The sequence below is a fragment of the Chiloscyllium plagiosum genome, unplaced genomic scaffold, assembly GCF_037043375.1.
Source record: "Chiloscyllium plagiosum isolate Xiang-an unplaced genomic scaffold, Cpla_swu_hap1 HiC_scaffold_45, whole genome shotgun sequence".
In the NCBI taxonomy this organism is placed as follows: Eukaryota; Metazoa; Chordata; class Chondrichthyes; order Orectolobiformes; family Hemiscylliidae; genus Chiloscyllium; species Chiloscyllium plagiosum.
This window is the reverse complement of record NW_028270183.1, coordinates 82,068,854-82,085,763: the sequence shown is the minus strand read 5'-3', so window position 1 is coordinate 82,085,763 and position 16,910 is coordinate 82,068,854.

The window sequence follows — 16,910 nt, the reverse complement described above, 5'->3', positions numbered from 1 at the left end:
ACCACATTGCAGTGGGGTGGGGAGCTTTGTGTCAGCCTGAAGTTTTTGTTAATAACAACATTGCAGGTTGAAGTTGACGGTTTTGACGAATATTGTGTCATCAAACTTGGAGGAAATCCTTCCGAATGTATTGATTAACTGGACTGAGCCTGTTTACATGCAGTCCTGTTAGTAGTGCTGTAATATTCTAAGTTAGGAATCACACAACACCAGGTTATAGTCCGACAGGTTTAATTGGAAGCACACTAGCTTTCGGAGCGACGCTCCTTCATCAGGTGATTGTGGAGGGCACAATTCTAAGGCACAGAATTTATAGCAAAAGTTTAGTGTGATGTAACTAAAGGGGGGCAGAGATGTTCACACCCACAACACCCTCTTGTCATGGCACAATGGAGATATGGAGTTGTAAATAGGTAGGAGCTGCACATCCTGTCACTTCCAGCATGGGCTGCAAGTTTCCCCACACTGGGCAGGGATCTAACACAGTGTTACTGTGCAATGCACTGGGGGGGGGGGGGGGTGAGGATGTACACAGCCCTACATGCAGGGAGGGTAACTGCTCCTGGGTTGCAGATTAATGCACTGGGGTTGGATACAAAGCTCTACATGCTGGGAGGGTAACTGCTCCTGGGTTACAGATCAATGCACTGGGGTGGGGTACACAGTCCGACATGTTGCTCCTTGTTTACACCTCAATGCACTGGGTTGGTGTACACAGTCCTACATGCTGGGAGGGTACCTGCTCCTGGTTTACAGATCAATGCAATGGTGTGTCGTACAGAGCTCTACATGCTGGGAGGGTAACTGCTCCTGGGTTACAGATCAATGCACTGGGGTGGGGTACACAGTCCTACATGCTGGAAGCGTAACTGCTCCTGGTTTACAGATCAATGCACTGGGGTGGGGTACACAGTCCTTTATGCTGGGAGGGTAACTGCTCCTGGTTTACAGATCAATGCACTGGGTTGAGGTGCACAGTCCGACATGCTGGGTGGGTAACTGCTCCTGGTTTACAGATCAATGCACTGGGGTGGGCTATACATCCCTACGTGTTGGGAGGGTAACTGCTCCTAGTTTACAGATCAGTGCACTGGTGTGGTGTACACAGTCCTACATGCTGGGAGGGTAACTGTTCCTGGTTTACAGATCAATGCACTGGGGTGGTGTACTCAGTCCTACATGCTGGGAGGGCAACTGCTCCTGGTTTACAGATTAATTCACGGGTGATCACTGCACAGGTCGCTGTGTTGGTCAGGCTATCTGGTTGAGGTTTATAGATAATGCAATGATGTGGTTTGTGCAGCTCCCGGTGCTGGAAAGATATCCAATCCGGGTTTATAGATCAATGTTCTGATCTGATCTGCTCAATGTTCCACTCTGTACAGATTGCAGGGTTGTACTGAGCAGCACACTGGCCTGGTCTAAACAGTGTTCCATGGGGAATAGATGTCTCCTCTGGGTTGATGGTGTCTGGGCTGGTTCTGTGAGGTGGATTGAGAATGTGGTATATCTAACCATTTCAGCTGATCTGTGATTGGACCCACCGTCTCCCACCCCATTAGTGTTACAGTGGACCCAGACACAGTACGTCATGTTGGTGGGGTGGGTAGGGGGGAAATGTGATGGACAGGTCAAGGTATTCCTCGGAACGTTCTGTCCCCAACATTCTATAACTGCAATTCCCCAGAACGTTCTGTCCCTGACATTCTATAACTGCCATTCAACGGAATGTTCTGTCCCCAACATTCTATTACTGACATTCCCTGGAATGTTCTGTCCCCAACATTCTATAACTGCCATTCCCCGGAACGTTCTGTCCCCAACATTCTATTACTGACCTTCCCCGGAATGTTCTGTCCCCAACATTCTATAACTGCCATTCCCCGGAACGTTCTGTCCCTGACATTCTATAACTGCCATTCCCCGGAACGTTCTGTCCCCAACATTCTATTACTGACCTTCCCCGGAAAGTTCTGTCCCTGACATTGTTTGTGAACGGCCGTACATCAGTGAATTGAACAAATGATAAGATCCCGAGGGAAGAGATCCCGTTCCAGGGAGAAGAAGACAATGTTCCGAAGGCCCCTCAGGCAGTTAAAGGAGTGAATACGTTTTCCCTGCGTTTACATTTCTTCACGACACAGGATCGACCTTAATTTAGACCAAAATACAGAAATTCCCAAACTCCGTTTGTCTTCAGGAAACTGGGAGAGAATCCTTCAGGACAGCAACGTTTTCACCCTCCGTATTAGGAACTGGGAAGGAGTGACCTGTGTCTGCTCTTGAGTGACCAAGTGTGTGGGAATGTTCTAGAAACTATCTGTCCTTTTGGATGTGTCTCTGTGTGTTTGAGGAGGGAGGGTTTCTTGTGGCTTATGTCACATTTTTGTCAGTAATTTCGATCTTCCCATTTGTTATTCCAGCTCCAATTATTTTAATAAATCCCTGAATGCAGGGACACATTTGAAAATCTCACTGGGTCCCCAATCAAACGGGTCCCTTTGCCTCCAGGCTGATGGATAATGGATTTGTTTTCCTTCCTCACAGTTAACGTAGTGACCATCTACGTCCTGCTTTGTAAAGATTGTGGATTATCTCCATGTGTCAGACGTTACCTGGGGGCCATGGCAGCGGCGGATCTCCTGGTCATTATCCTCGACCTGATACTGAGACACATTCCCATTCTTTATTGGGAACAGTTTTATTTCCTGCACTCCGTCCCCGTGTGTAATATCCACACCGCCCTGCTTTATGCAGCCACTGACTGCTCTGTCTGGTTCACCGTCACTTTCACCTTTGATCGGTTTGTGGCCATTTGTTGCCAGAAGCTGAAAAGTAAATATTGCAGTGAGAAGACGGCGGCTGTGGTTCTGGGAGCAGTGACTTTGCTGAGCTGTTTAAAGAACATTTTCTGGTATTTTATTCTCACGGCTCGGTATTGGCTGATGAACGACCCCTGGTTTTGTGAGGTAACAGTCGCTGCTCATTACTCCAGTGTCTGGGTCACAATCGAGTTCCTCCACCACATTCTAACCCTGTGTGTCCCATTTCTCCTGATTCTGCTGCTCAATGTTCTCACCGTCAGACACATTGTAGTGACCAGCAGAGCCCGCAGAAGACTCCGTGCTCACACCAATGGGGACACTCAGTCTGACACTGAAATGAGAAACCGAAAAAAAATCCATCATTTTACTGTTTGTGATCTCGGCCAATTTCATCCTGTTATGGTCAACGTTCATGCTGTATTCTATATGTAGACGGATATATTTGATTGAGTATCAGTCTGTGTATCTGCATGCCTTTATGCAGGAAGTGGGCTTCATGCTGCAACTCCTCAGTTGCTGCACAAACACCGCGATTTATGCCGTGACCCAGACTAAGTTCAGGCAGCAGCTGAAGAATGTGCTGAAATATCCCTTCACCCAAATCTATCCATCCATCAAATTCCCTCATTAAACAATCCATCCGGGATTTTCTCATTTCAGTTCAGTGTTTCAGCGATGGAGCAGCTTGTCACTATGGTAACAGACTGAGGGTAGCGCTGGGTTGTCCATCCTTAACCCATAGTGGGGTTTCAGGGAAACATTTCAATGTTTCTCACAACTGAGAGGCCAGTGAGAAAAGGCATCATCCCACTGACTGTATCCATCACTTCCATTTGTAAACAATAAAAATGTTGATTAAAGCGTGCCGAGCAGCAGAGTGACCGATGTTGTTGTGTGTCTTTGTGATGGAGACGCTGAGCTGGAGAGAGACAGACTCAGCTCCAAGTACAGGGAAGAGGAGGGCACTGCGCCCTGAGTTCAGGAGCTGGGTTTAACTCCCTCTGTCCCCCCAGTCTAACCTGTCTCCACATTTCCTCTCACCCACTCTTTCTCCTCATTTCTCTCTCTCTCTCCCTCTCTCTCTGCACACTCTCTCTTTCACACCACCTCTCCCTTTTACTCCCCCTCGTCCTCCCTCTCTCACACTCACACCCCCAACCCTGGTTTCTCCACCTGCCTCCACTCAATCCTCACTCCGCTCCCCTGCACTCTCTCTCTCCCCCCTGCCGTCTGCCTCCCTCCCGCAATTTCATCTCTACCCCATTTTCCTTCTCCTCCCACCTCCCACACCACTCTATCATCTCACAACCACCCCTCCAACCACATGCAGCCACAGCTCCAACCACACTCCCCCCCCCCCACACACACACCCACAGTCTCTTTTTCAGAGGGAGAGTGATGCGTCAGGGAGACAGAGTGTGTCAGAGAGAGAGGGAGGGGCAGGAGGAAGAGAGATTTTGTCAGAGAGAAACAGAGGGAGGTGGGGAGAAAGAGAGACTGAGGTAGGGGGATCGAGGATGAGAGAAGGTGGAGAGAGAGTAAAGCAGCAGGGAGAGAGAGAGAGGGGGCAACTGGAGAGATAAGGCGAGAGAGGGAGAGAGAGAAATGGGGAGGACGTAATGAGACGGGGACGGGAGGACATTGGGGGTTCAGAGAGGGGGACAGAGAGAGGAGGACAGAGAGTGCGGGACAGAGGGAGAGGGGACAGAGAAAGGGGGAGATAGCGGGGGTCAGAGAGAGGGGGACAGAGAGTGGGGGGGTGGAGAGGGGGAGATGGGGGAATAGAGGGGGGACAGAGATGGGCAGAGGGGGCAGAGAGGGAAGGGACAGAGAGGGGGGCAGAGGGGCGAAGGACAGAAAGACAGGGGGACAGAGAGAGAGGGCCGTCAGAGAGAGGAGGGATGGAGACCGGGGACAGAGAGAGAGGAGACAGAGAGAGGGGAAACAGAGAGAGAGGGGCAGAGAGGGGGGTGCAGAGAGAGTGGGTCACAGAGAGAGGGCGGACAAAAAGAGGGGGACAGAGGGGGCGACAGAGAGCCGGGAACAGAGAGAGTTGGGAGATAGAAGGGGTCAGAGAGAGGGGTGACAGAAATTGGGAGGACAGAGTTGGGGGACAGAGAGGGTGGACAGAGAGGGAGGGGATGATGGAAAGAGGGGAGGCAGAGAAGGGTGGCAGAGAGACAAAGGACAGAGAGAGAGGAGGACAGAGAGAGGTTGGACAGAGAGAGGGGTACAGAGAGAGAGGGGGACAGAGAGAGAGGGGACAGAGATGAGTGATAGACAGAGGGGGTACAGAGGGAGGACAGAGAGACAGGAACAGAGAGGGGGACAGAGGGTGCGGGACAGAGAGAGGGGGGACAGAGAGAGTGGGGGGACAGAGGGTGCGGGATATAGAGAAGGGGGACAGAGAGAGTGGGGACAGAGAGAGTGGGGGGACAGTGGGTGTGGGACAGGGAAGGGGTGACAGGGAGAGGGGGTACAGAGAGAGGGGACAAAGAGAGGGGGACAGAGAGAGGTGGGCAGAGAGATAGGGACAGAGGGGGGTCAGAAAGGGGGGACAGTGAGATCGAGTGGGGACAGAGGTGGGGACGGAGAGATGGGCGAAAGAGTGAGGGTGCAGAGGGTGCGGAACAGAGAGAGGGGGGCAGATGGGGGACAGAGCGACTGGGACAGAGAGAGGGGGGACAGAGTAAGTGGGGCGACAGAGGGTGTGGGACAGAGAGAAGGGGGACAGAGAGAGTGAGGACAGAGAGAGTGGGGGGACAGTGTGTGCGGGACAAACAGAGGGCGGACAGAGAGAGAGGGAGATAGATAGAGAGGGGGACAGAGAGAGGGGGATAGAGAGAGGGATGACAGAGAGATAGGGAGAGAGAGGGGGGCAGAAAGGGGGGGCAGAGAGATAGAGGGGGACAGAGGGGGGAGAGAGAGGGGGGACAGAGAGACGGGGGACAGAGAGATAGAGAGGGGACAGAGAGATAGCGAGGGGACAGAGAGAGAGGGGCAGAGAGAGTGGCACAGAGAGAGGGGATACAGAGAGAGGGGGCAGAGAGAGGGGACAGAGAGATAGGGACAGAGAGGGGGCAGAGAGAGAGAAAATAGAGAGAAGGGGTACAGAGAGAGGGAGACAGAGAGAGGGGAGACAGAGAGATAGGGACAGAGAGGGAGTAAAGAAAGGGGAGCAGAGAGATCGAGGGATACAGAGGGGGGCCAGAGAGATAGAGAGGAGACAGAGAGAGAGGTGGACAGAGAGAGCGGGACAGAGAGATAATTCAGAAGAGGTTAATTAGATTGATTCCAGAGATTAGGGGTTTGTATTATAAAGAGATTGAGTCAATGAAAGTACAATATAACATTCAGTGGGAGGGAAGCAATGATAGTTAGAGTCATGGAGTCCGACAGCGCGGACACAGGTACTTCGTTCATAAGTGGTCTATTCCGACTAAAATGTCCATTCACACTAACCCCATTTCCCTGTCATTCCCCATGTCCTTCTAATCCTTTCCTATCCATGTAATTGTCCAAATGCCTTTTAAATCCGAAAGTACCCGCCTCAACCAATTCCCCTGGCAACTCATTCCATATGCGTACCTCCATCTGTGTATAAAAATTGCTCCTCAGATTTTCTTGTGTTCTTTCCCCTCTAACCTTAAACTGATGGCCTCTCGTCTGTGATTCCCCAACCATGGGGGAAAGAAAAGACTGAGTGAATTCACTTTACCCATGCCTCCTATGAACTTATACACTTCTACCAGAACACCCTCAGTCTCATGCACTCTCCAGTAAAATGTCCTAGCTCGTCCAACCTCTCCCGAGACAAGGGTGGCACAGTGGTTAGCACTACTGCCTCACAACCCCAGAGACCCGGGTTCAATTCCTGCCTCAGGTGACTTTCTGTGTGGAGTTTGCACATTCTCCCCGTGTCTGCGTGGGTTTCATCCGGGTACTCCGGTTTCCTCCCACAATCCAAAAAATGTGCAGATTAGGTGAATTGGCCATGCTAAATTGGCCGTAGTGTTAGGTGAATGGGTAAATGCAGGAGAATGGATTTGGGTGGGTTGCGCTTCGGCGGGTCGGTGTGGACTTGTTGGGCTGAAAGGCCTGTTTCCACAGTGTAATCTAATCAGAACATTGAGTTCTTGGCAACGTCTTTGTAAATTTCTTGTGCACTCTTTCAAGTTTAATGACATAAATCCTACAAGTATGGCCTCACATGCGTCCTGAATAACTGCAACATTACTCCCCAGCTTCGATATTCAATGCCATGACTGGTGAATGCCAGAGTGTCAAAAGCCTTCTTCAATGCTCTGTCTACACTCTGAATCAACTTTCAGAGAACCGTGCACCTGAATTCCAGGGTCCGTCTGTTCCACTACACCCCTTAAGATCCAACCATTCACCATGCAATGCCGACCCTGATTTGTCTTTCCAAAATGCAAGCTCTCACACTTATTGGTATTCAACTCCATTTGCCATTTCTTGGACCACGTCCCCAGCTAATCAATGTCCTACTGCAATTTCTGATAACTTTCGTCACTATCCATGATACCACTTTATTTAGTGTTATCTTCATTATTGCTAATTCTACTAATCATGCCTTGTACGTTCTAATCTAAGTCATTTCATAAATCACAAACTGTAATGGTCCCAGCACCAACCCATGAGGCACTCCATTAGAGACAGGCCTCCAGTCCAACAAGCATCCTTCCACTGTTACCTCTGCTTTCTACCATCAAGATAATTTTGTATCTAATTTGACAGCTCGCCCTCCATTCCAAACAATCTAACTTCCAGAACAGCATACGCTGTGAAACCTTATTGACAGCCTTACTGAAATCCTTATACTTCACGTATACCATCCTGCCATCGTCAATGTTGCTGATTACTTCATCAAAGCACTCTAACAAATTTATGAGTCATTATCACCCATACACAAAGCAATGCTGACTGCTCCTAATCTCATCTCAAAATCTTCCTTCTCAAATACCTACTACAGATGTTAGGTTTACTTGTTTATAGTTCCCAGATTTTATTTTGTAGCCTTCCTTGAATTAGGGCACAGCATTCACTAACCTCCAGTCCTCCGGGACCCCACCCATGGCCAGCGATGATTTAAGAATATCATCCAACACCGCAATTTCTTCTTTGTACTCCTGCAGTGTTCCTTAACATTTCTTGTCAGGACCAGGAAATTTATACAAATTCTGCGACGTCTGAAAACAAAAGTCTATAACTTTCAGGTAAAAACACCACAAAGTGACTTAATGATGGTTAATGTAACAAATTAGATATCATATTAATCACTGGAATTGACTTCAACGAATTCCAGACATTGTGGAAACCTGCAAATTCTCAGAAATTGATGAACCTGAAAGGGATGGTTATGGAACTGATACGAACATCACAAAGAGAACATACATGCTAACAAACAGGAACACAAAGACTGCATCAATCTGCGATCTATATTTCAAAGGGAACAAAATAAAAGCAAGGTCGACTTTGGAAATTTGTAATCGGGAAAGGAGAGCTTGTTGTGGAGAATAGGGAAACGACCAAGAAAATAACCAGTTATTTTGCGTCTGTTTTCACGGAGGAGGCTCCAGAAAATCACCCAGTAATACCAAGTGATCATGTAGGACTTACGGAACTAAAGATATAAAGTCAATTTATATCAGTAACAAGGCAGTACTTGAACATGGAGCTGGATTGAGCGTTGCGAAGTCTGGCGAAACAGATGTACATCCGAACAAAATGTCAGAAATAAATCAGCAATAGAAGTATTAGGTGCACAGCCGATGACTGTTTGTATTTTCCTGTACATTCTGCAGAGGCTGGAAGTCATTGCAGATAAATGAAAGGTAGTAAACATGATTCAAGCATTGGAGATGAATGGCATGGATCCAAGCATCTTCGAAGGGAAAAAAGAGATAGTATGGAGAATTGCAGACCATTAACTTGATATTTGTAGGAAAACTGTTGGAATCTATTATATAGGTGTGATTTTGGAAAGTTAGAAATTAAGAACAATTTTAGAAAAAAGCAGTATGGATTTCTTAAAGTAAAATCATACTTGACAAACTTAGGAATTGTTTCAAAGGTATTTGAGGGAATAGAAGTCAGTGGAAAGTTAAAGTTCCATTCACCTTCAATTTTGGGAATAGGAATATAGATCCAAAGACGTGATGAAGCAGTTTCAAAGCAGTTTCAAAGCATTTTGGTGAGAATATATCTGAATATTGTGGACAGATTTGGTGACCTAATTTGAGAAAGAATACACTGACCACAAAGCAAGTGCAATAGGCATTCTCCAGATTAATCCCTCAGATGACGAGATTGAATGATGCATATTTCAGTCTGTGTTATGTAGAATTTCAAAGAATGAGAGGTGATCGCAGTGACTTTTAGAAAATTCACTGAGCGGATGAAAACGCCCAAATAAGCAGGATGTTTCACTGGCTGTCTGCTCTATATTTAAGGCACATAATGGCAGGTTAAGGGACAGACCATTTAAGACTGAAGTAAGGAGGAAATTCTTCACTTGGAGGGGACTGACTAACACAGCATGGAAACCTCCTGGCAGGTCAGGATTAGGGAGAATCGCCAGATAATCTACAAGTGTGGCAAACGGAACTGAATAACCAGGGAATATGAAGGTGCCATTAGTTCCTTGCCAAGTTCCTTCTAAATCAATTTCGTGGTAGGAGACATAGCGGTGTCCAATGGTGCACCATAGGGATCAGTGTTGTGTCACTTATTATTTGTAATTCGGAAGTGACCGTGTTGGACTGGGGTTGACAAAATTAAAAATCACAGAACATCAGGTTATAGCCCAACTGATTTATTCAGAGTAACTCGATTTCTCAAGTGCATAATCATGTGATGAATAAACAGTGCGGCGTAATCTAGTGCCTCTGAATAAACCTTTTGGACTATCACCTGGTGTTGTGTGATCTCTCACCTTATAAATTGTGATATTTATAAATTATGTAGATGTGAATGTGGAAGGGATGGGAAGTGTTTGATAAGTAAGTTTGTGTTTGATACAAAGATTGGACGGTTGGTTGGCAGTGGGGAGGAAGGCCTTATGTTACAGGAATATTCAGATGGAAGGGTCAGATGGATGGATCAATGACAGATGGAATGTAACCCTGATATATATGATGTGATGTACTTTGGAAGACAGAACCAGTCAAGGGAGGACTCAATGAATGGCAGCACACTAGAAAGCTCAGAGGATGCATCTCCATACATCCGTTGAATGGGACTGGATAGGTTAATACACAAATTGAGAAACCATAGGAGTCCATAAATATAGCCTTTATTCATCGAGGCACAGATTATAAGAGCTATGCCAAGATGGAATGATATGTATAGTTCTGGGAGTCGCATTATAGGGAGGATGTGATTGCACTGTAGGGGCGCAGTGGAGATTCACCAGGCTGTTCCCTGGGGTGGAGCATATCAGCAATGGAGAGAGTCTGGATAAGCCCGGATTGTTTACTTTGAATCAAAGAAGGTTGAGGGGAATGTGACTTAGAAGGATAAGATTACGTGAGACACAGACAAGGTTGATAGGCAGCAGCTGTTCCTTTTAGTCAGAGGGAGAAGAACAAAGGGAGAACACGCTTTAAGTGAAGGGTTTGAGATTTAGAGAGTTTAGAGGATCGTTTTTCACGCAGAGGGTGTTGGAGTCTGCAATGTACTTCCTGAGAGGGGAGTTATCACGGTAATCTCACACATAAAACAAAGTACTTATGCAAGCTCTTGAAGTGCCATAACTTCCCCGGCTATGGGCCTAGTTAAGGAAAGTGGTAACTATGTAGACCGTGCTGTATTTCTGACTGTACAGAGTCTGTGCTTCTGTGATTATATGGCTGTGCAAAGTCCATCATTGAGCAGCTTACGACAGAAATTGATGAGTTTCAGAACACTCTATATTCACAAGGGTAATAAGAGTGAACTTTTAATAGCTTCTAAGAGTATGTCAATGGCAAAATTAAGGGGGGAAAACGTACAGCGTCCTTAAAGTTTGAAACCCGAGAATGGAGAATGGTGAACAGGAAAATGGCAGAACTATGAAGCAAATTTTTCAGTTATGTCTTCACAGAAGAAAATCAAACAAAATAAATCAAATTTCCCAGCAATACGAGGAAACTTTAGTCTGGTGAGAAAAAAAAAGGAACTAGAATGAAGTTAGTAAATAAATGCTATGAAGAAAGTATTTTAACTTAAAGTAATGGGCTTAATCTGAGAAATACTATACTGACCACAGAGGAAGTGCAATGGACATTCTTCAGATTAATCCCTCAGATGGCGATATTGCCTGATGACGAAACTCGGCCTGCGTTCTCTAGAGTTTCAAAGAATGAGAAGTGGGTCACAGTGAAGCTTAGAAAATTCACAAAACATACGACAAGTTGGAAATTATCAGTATGCCTCCCTGGCTGTCTAACCCACTTTCGAGGCAAATAATAGCAGGATATGGGACGGGCCATTTAAGATTACAATAAGGAGGAAATTCTTCACTTGGAGTGGACGGGCTAAAACAACGGCATGGAAACTTGCTGGCAGGCAAGATTAAGGAGAATCTCAGATATTCTACATGCATGTCAAGTATTTCAGAATAAAAAGGGCACAGATCAGATTCAGTAGTGACTTACCAAGTTGCATCCAAATCAACTTTAGTGATAGGAGATAGAGGGGGGTGGTAGACGGCTGTTTGTGAGATTGGAGACCAATGTCCAATGTTGTACCACCGGGATCAGTGCTGTGACCCTTATTATTTGTGATTCGGAGGTGCTGGTGTTGGACTGGAGTGGACAAAGCTGTAAATTTCATAACACCAGGATACAAGCAAACAGGTTTATTCAGAGGCACTAGCCTTCAAAGTGTTGCTTCTTCATCAAATTGCACAATCAACTTCAAAACCGGCCTCCGAATAAATCTGCTGGACTATACCCTAATGTTGTGTGATTTTGTAACCTTATTATTTGTGGTATTTATAAATGATGCAGCTGTGAATATGGACATGGGGTGGGGGGCTGTGTTAAGTAAGTTCGCGTTTGAGACAATGATTAGCCGGGTGATTGGGAGTGAGGAGGATGGCCTTATGTTACAGGAAGATACCAATGGAATGGTCAGATGGGCAGATCGATGGCAGATGGAATGTAACCCTGATAAATATGAGGTGATGCGCTTTGACAGATGGAACCAGACAGGAGAGGACTCAATGAATGACAGCATACAAAGCAGCTCAGAGGATGCTTCTCCATCCATCCCTGAATGTGACTGGACCAGTTAATACACAATTTAAGAAAGTGTAGTCGACCGTCAAACTCGCCTTCATTCAATGAGGGATAGATTTTCTGAGCTATGCTGAATTTTGGTGAGGCCAAGATGGAATACTGTGTGTAGTTCTGGGAACCACATTACAGGAAGGATGTGATTTCCCTGGAGGGGGTGCATAGGAGATTTAGCAGGAAGGTCCCTGGGATAGAGCATATCAGCTATGGAGACACGCTGGATAAGCCTGGGTTGATAAGTTTGGAAGAGTGAAAACCGTGAGTCAGAAGGATCGGATTACGAACGACACGGACAACGTGGATAGATAACAGCTGTTCCTTTTAGTCAAAGGGCCACACGTTTAAATTGCAGGATTTGAGCTTTAGTTTGAGCTTTGTGAAGTTTTGAGAATTGTTTCTCTCCCAGATGTAGCCCCCATAACTGTGAGATCTGGAGTCTGGACTGCACTTCTTGAGAGGGGAGTTGTCATGGTAACATCACAACCATTAGAAAATATACAGTTGTGCGCTTGAAATGCCATAAGATTCACGGCTATGGGTCTTATGTCCAAAAGTGGGACTAATGCAAATCGTGTTCTATTTTTGACAGTTCAGAGTCTGTGCTTCTGTGATTGTATGGCTGTGGAAGGTCAATCATTGCGTAGCTCAAGATAGGAATTATTGGGGTTCTGAAGAGTATGTTAACAAATTTTATAAGAGTGAACTTGTAATGTCTTCTGAAAGTATGTCAATGGCAAAATTAAATGAAAAAAAGATGCAACTTTCTTACAATCTGATACCAGAAAATTGAGAACGGGAAATGGCAGAACTATGGAGCAAATATTTCACTTATGTCTTCGCAGAAGAAAACAAAACGACAAAGAAAACATCCCAGCAATACTAGGAAACTATAGTCTGGTGAGAAAAAACGAATAGATTAAAATTAGCAACGAAACAGTTTGGAGAAAGTATTGGACTGAAAGTAATTAGCATAGACAAAGTCATCAGACATATATGAAATGGGAATCATATTCCAGAAAGTGGCTTCTAGCAACATTATGGAGAAGCCATCAATGCAATGTGATTGTATTTTCAGAAAGATTTTTGATAAAGCCCCAAGGCTATTGTGCAAACTCGAATCCTATGGGACTGGGTCCAATATATGGTCATGGTTTTTCAATGGGACAGCTGGCAAGAAACAGTTAGTAGGAATAAAACTATCATATTTAGAGTGGAAAGCTTGGAGGATATCGTAGAGATATGGGTTTGGGCCTCAGCTATTTACAATGCACACCAATCTTTTGTTAGAGGGAATCAAATGCAATATTTCCAAGCCTGCTGATGGCACTTATCGATGTCAGTTTATGAGTGGTGAGGAGGATGTAAAAAAAAAAGCTCCAAGGTGACTGAGGCAAGTGGAGTGCCTGTGGAAGTATATGGCAGATGGAGACCAATGGAGGTAGATGTGACGGTGTGCCCCTGGATGGGAAATACGCAGCCTACCGTTTGAAAAGGTTGGAAAATTTTACTCCATAGATTTGAGCTCCTTTTTTTGTATGGTTCTGTGCAGACCTCTGAGGACCATGCAGGGCAGTGAGTTCTGAAGCCAGGAGTCAATATTGAGAATGGCATTGGAACGCTGCCCAGTGTGCATAGTGGGTAGCTGTAACATTGAAAAGGATCTGGATTTCCCTATACACCAGTCACTGAAAGCAATATTGCAGGAACAGAAAGCAGACAGGAAGATAAATCGTGTGTTGAACTTCATTTCAGGGCGATTTGAGTCCAGGAGTAAGGGTGTCTTACCGCAGCTGTACAAGGCCTTGGGGGGACCCCATCTCGAACATTGTGCAGTATTTTGTGCAGTTTTGGTCTCCTTACCTAATAAAGGCCAAACCTAATTTGAGGGTGTGCAGTGAAGTATGACTGAACTGATCTCTGGGATGACAGGCTTGTTATGGGAGTAGAGTTTGGGGCGACTGGGCCTGTATTCCATGGGCTTTAGGAAAATGAGTAGATCTCAGTGACATATATAAAACTCTGACAGGGTGAGATAGATTGGAAGCTGGGACGATAATTCCCCTGGCTGGGATGTCTGAAACCAGTGTCCACAGTATTAGGTACAGGTTGGCCACACTGCACTGAGATGAGAATAAATATCTTCACTCTGAGACTGGTGAATCTGGGGAACTCATTCCAACATAAGGCTGTGGAAGTCAGGACACTAAATAAAAATAAGGATTTCTGCAAACTAAAGTAATGGATGGAGAGCAGGAGAATGCTTTGGGGGTAGAGGATCAGGCTTCCTGACAGGTTGTTCTCCAATAATGCGATAGTTGTGATCCTGTGGAGCACAGTGTTATTCAAAATCATACAATAACAATAATGGGGCCTGGAGAAAACAAAAGGTGTAAGAGAGAAACTGCCAAAAATAAAACTAAAAATCAAAACTACAATAACAGTTAGCTGAACATCAAAGGTAACACAGTCTTTTAATCATATATATTGAAATGAAATAGTTCAGTAAATGTCATCATTTGGAGATGCCGGTGTTGCACTGGGGCGCACAAAGTTAAAAATCACACAACACCAAGTTATAGTCCAACAGGTTTAATTGGAAGCACACCAGCTTTCGGAGCGTTGCTCCTTCATCAGGTGAAGGAGCGACGCCCCGAAAGCTTTTGTGCTTGCACTTAAATCTATTGGACTATAACCTGGTGTTGTGTGATTTTTAACTTCAGTAAATGTAACACTTTCACACGACAGTCGCTGACTACAGCACTGTACCTTTCACCAAGCTCTTGACCAGAAAGCACCCGAGCTGACGGACCACTTGATGCTAACGCAGAATTTCATTTCTCGCCAAGATTCTCACCCCGGATTTGAAATAAAGTTCCTTATAAATGTAAACTACAATTGCTGGTTTCAAGCTCAGTTTCAAGGTTTGTAGAGCGGATTACATTCCTGTTTTAGCTGAACACACTGAGAGTGCATTCCTGTTTTAGCTGACCACACTGCGAGAGGGTCCTGAGGCTGCGTTTTGCTATTCAGCTGATGCCAGGCGTGGAATCCTGGAGCAGTAGACGGGAGTTCTCTACTTCAAGAAATGTGCTCAATTGTCGAACCATATTGCAGCCAAATCGTAATTAATAAACACGTGTTTTCAGTGAACATCCTGTATATTGAGTGGAGGAGCAAAATTGATGGACCAAAGAGACTACAGCAGTTCTTACTTTATATTTCATGATGCTTAAACGTATTAAGGGATATGAATTTAAAAATCACACAACACCAGGTTATAGTCCGACAGGTTTTATTGGAAGCACACGTGATTTTGTAGCAACGTTCCTTCATCAGGTGATAGTGGAGGGCTCAATCCGAACACAGAATTTATAGCAAAAAATTACAGTATGATGTAGATTAAAAGTTGAAAATTGTTTGTCTGTTAAGCCTTTCATCTGTTAGAATACAGTGATAGTTTCACTTCTTTCATGAGCCAGTCACAAAACTTTTTTTTTTAAAAGTTACATTCTCGGGTTAGCTATTAACAATGGTGATAGCTAGATAATATGTCGAAGGTGTTGGCCCTCTGTGTTCATTGTCTATGCCATGAAGTTAAAAATTATTCTAAGCTAAAAGGTGCGATAGAGGTGTTTCACGTAAATTCATGAAGTTTTTGAGCTCAGAGTTCCACTTAAATGTATGCAGGGTTACATTATACTTTGATCAAAAACCTGCATGCATTCATGTAGAACTGTGATCTCAAAAACTGCATGAATTTATATAAAACTCCATTATCTCACTTTTTAGATTAGAATCAATCTAAACATCATGGCGTAGACAGAGTACACATGGGGCCAACACCTTCAACATATTGTCTAGCTCGCACCATTGTTAACAGCCAAACCGAGACTTCAAATTTTTGGGAAAAAAAAGGTTTGTGATTTACACATGAAAGACGTGAAACTGTCACTGCATTCTAACAGGTGAAAAGCTTAGCAGACGATCAATTTTTCGATGTATAATTTCAGTTACATCACACTGTAAATGTTTGCTATATATTCTGTGTTAGGATTGAGCCCTCCACTATCACCTGATCAAGGAGCTTTGCTCCGAAAGCACGTGTGCATCCAAATAAACCTGTTGGACTATAACCTGGTGTTGTGTGATTTTTAACTTTGTCCACCCCAGTGCAATATCGGCATCTCCAAATCATGACGAAGGGATATGAACACAGCGTGGGGAAACCTTCATTGTGGAGGTTTTGTCCATGAGCTAGAATGGGGGAGGCGCAATGTGTCGAATGACCTCCTTCTTTCCCAATGATTCCGTGCCGTCTGTAGGAAAGCTCTGTAAATGTCGTCACACGCTCTCGGATGTTCGGAACGAGGTCTCTGCGAGGTCGACAGGACTGTGTTTCCCGTTGCCTTTTCCAATACTGTGGCTGGTGCCGGGTATTCTGTCCGGTAGTATCCCTTAAGAATTCAGAGCAGTTTGATACAGTTGAATGGCTTGCTCGGCTGTTTCAGATACCATTGCGGAGTTTATCACTTGTCTGTTGGTCTGGAGTCGCTTTTAGGGCACATTAGGAAAGCACGGGAGATTCACTTCCTGGACGTACATTGGCGAAGTCGATTAATGTTTCCAGTCAACATTGGATGGAAGATCAAAATTGCTGACAGCAGATTTTAAATCTCGATATTTTATTAATTGTTTTAACTTCCACAAGCTGTCAGAGCATTGGACTAGTCTGGATTAGCAATCCAGTGACATTTCCACAACAGCACCATTTCCACATGGGGACCTA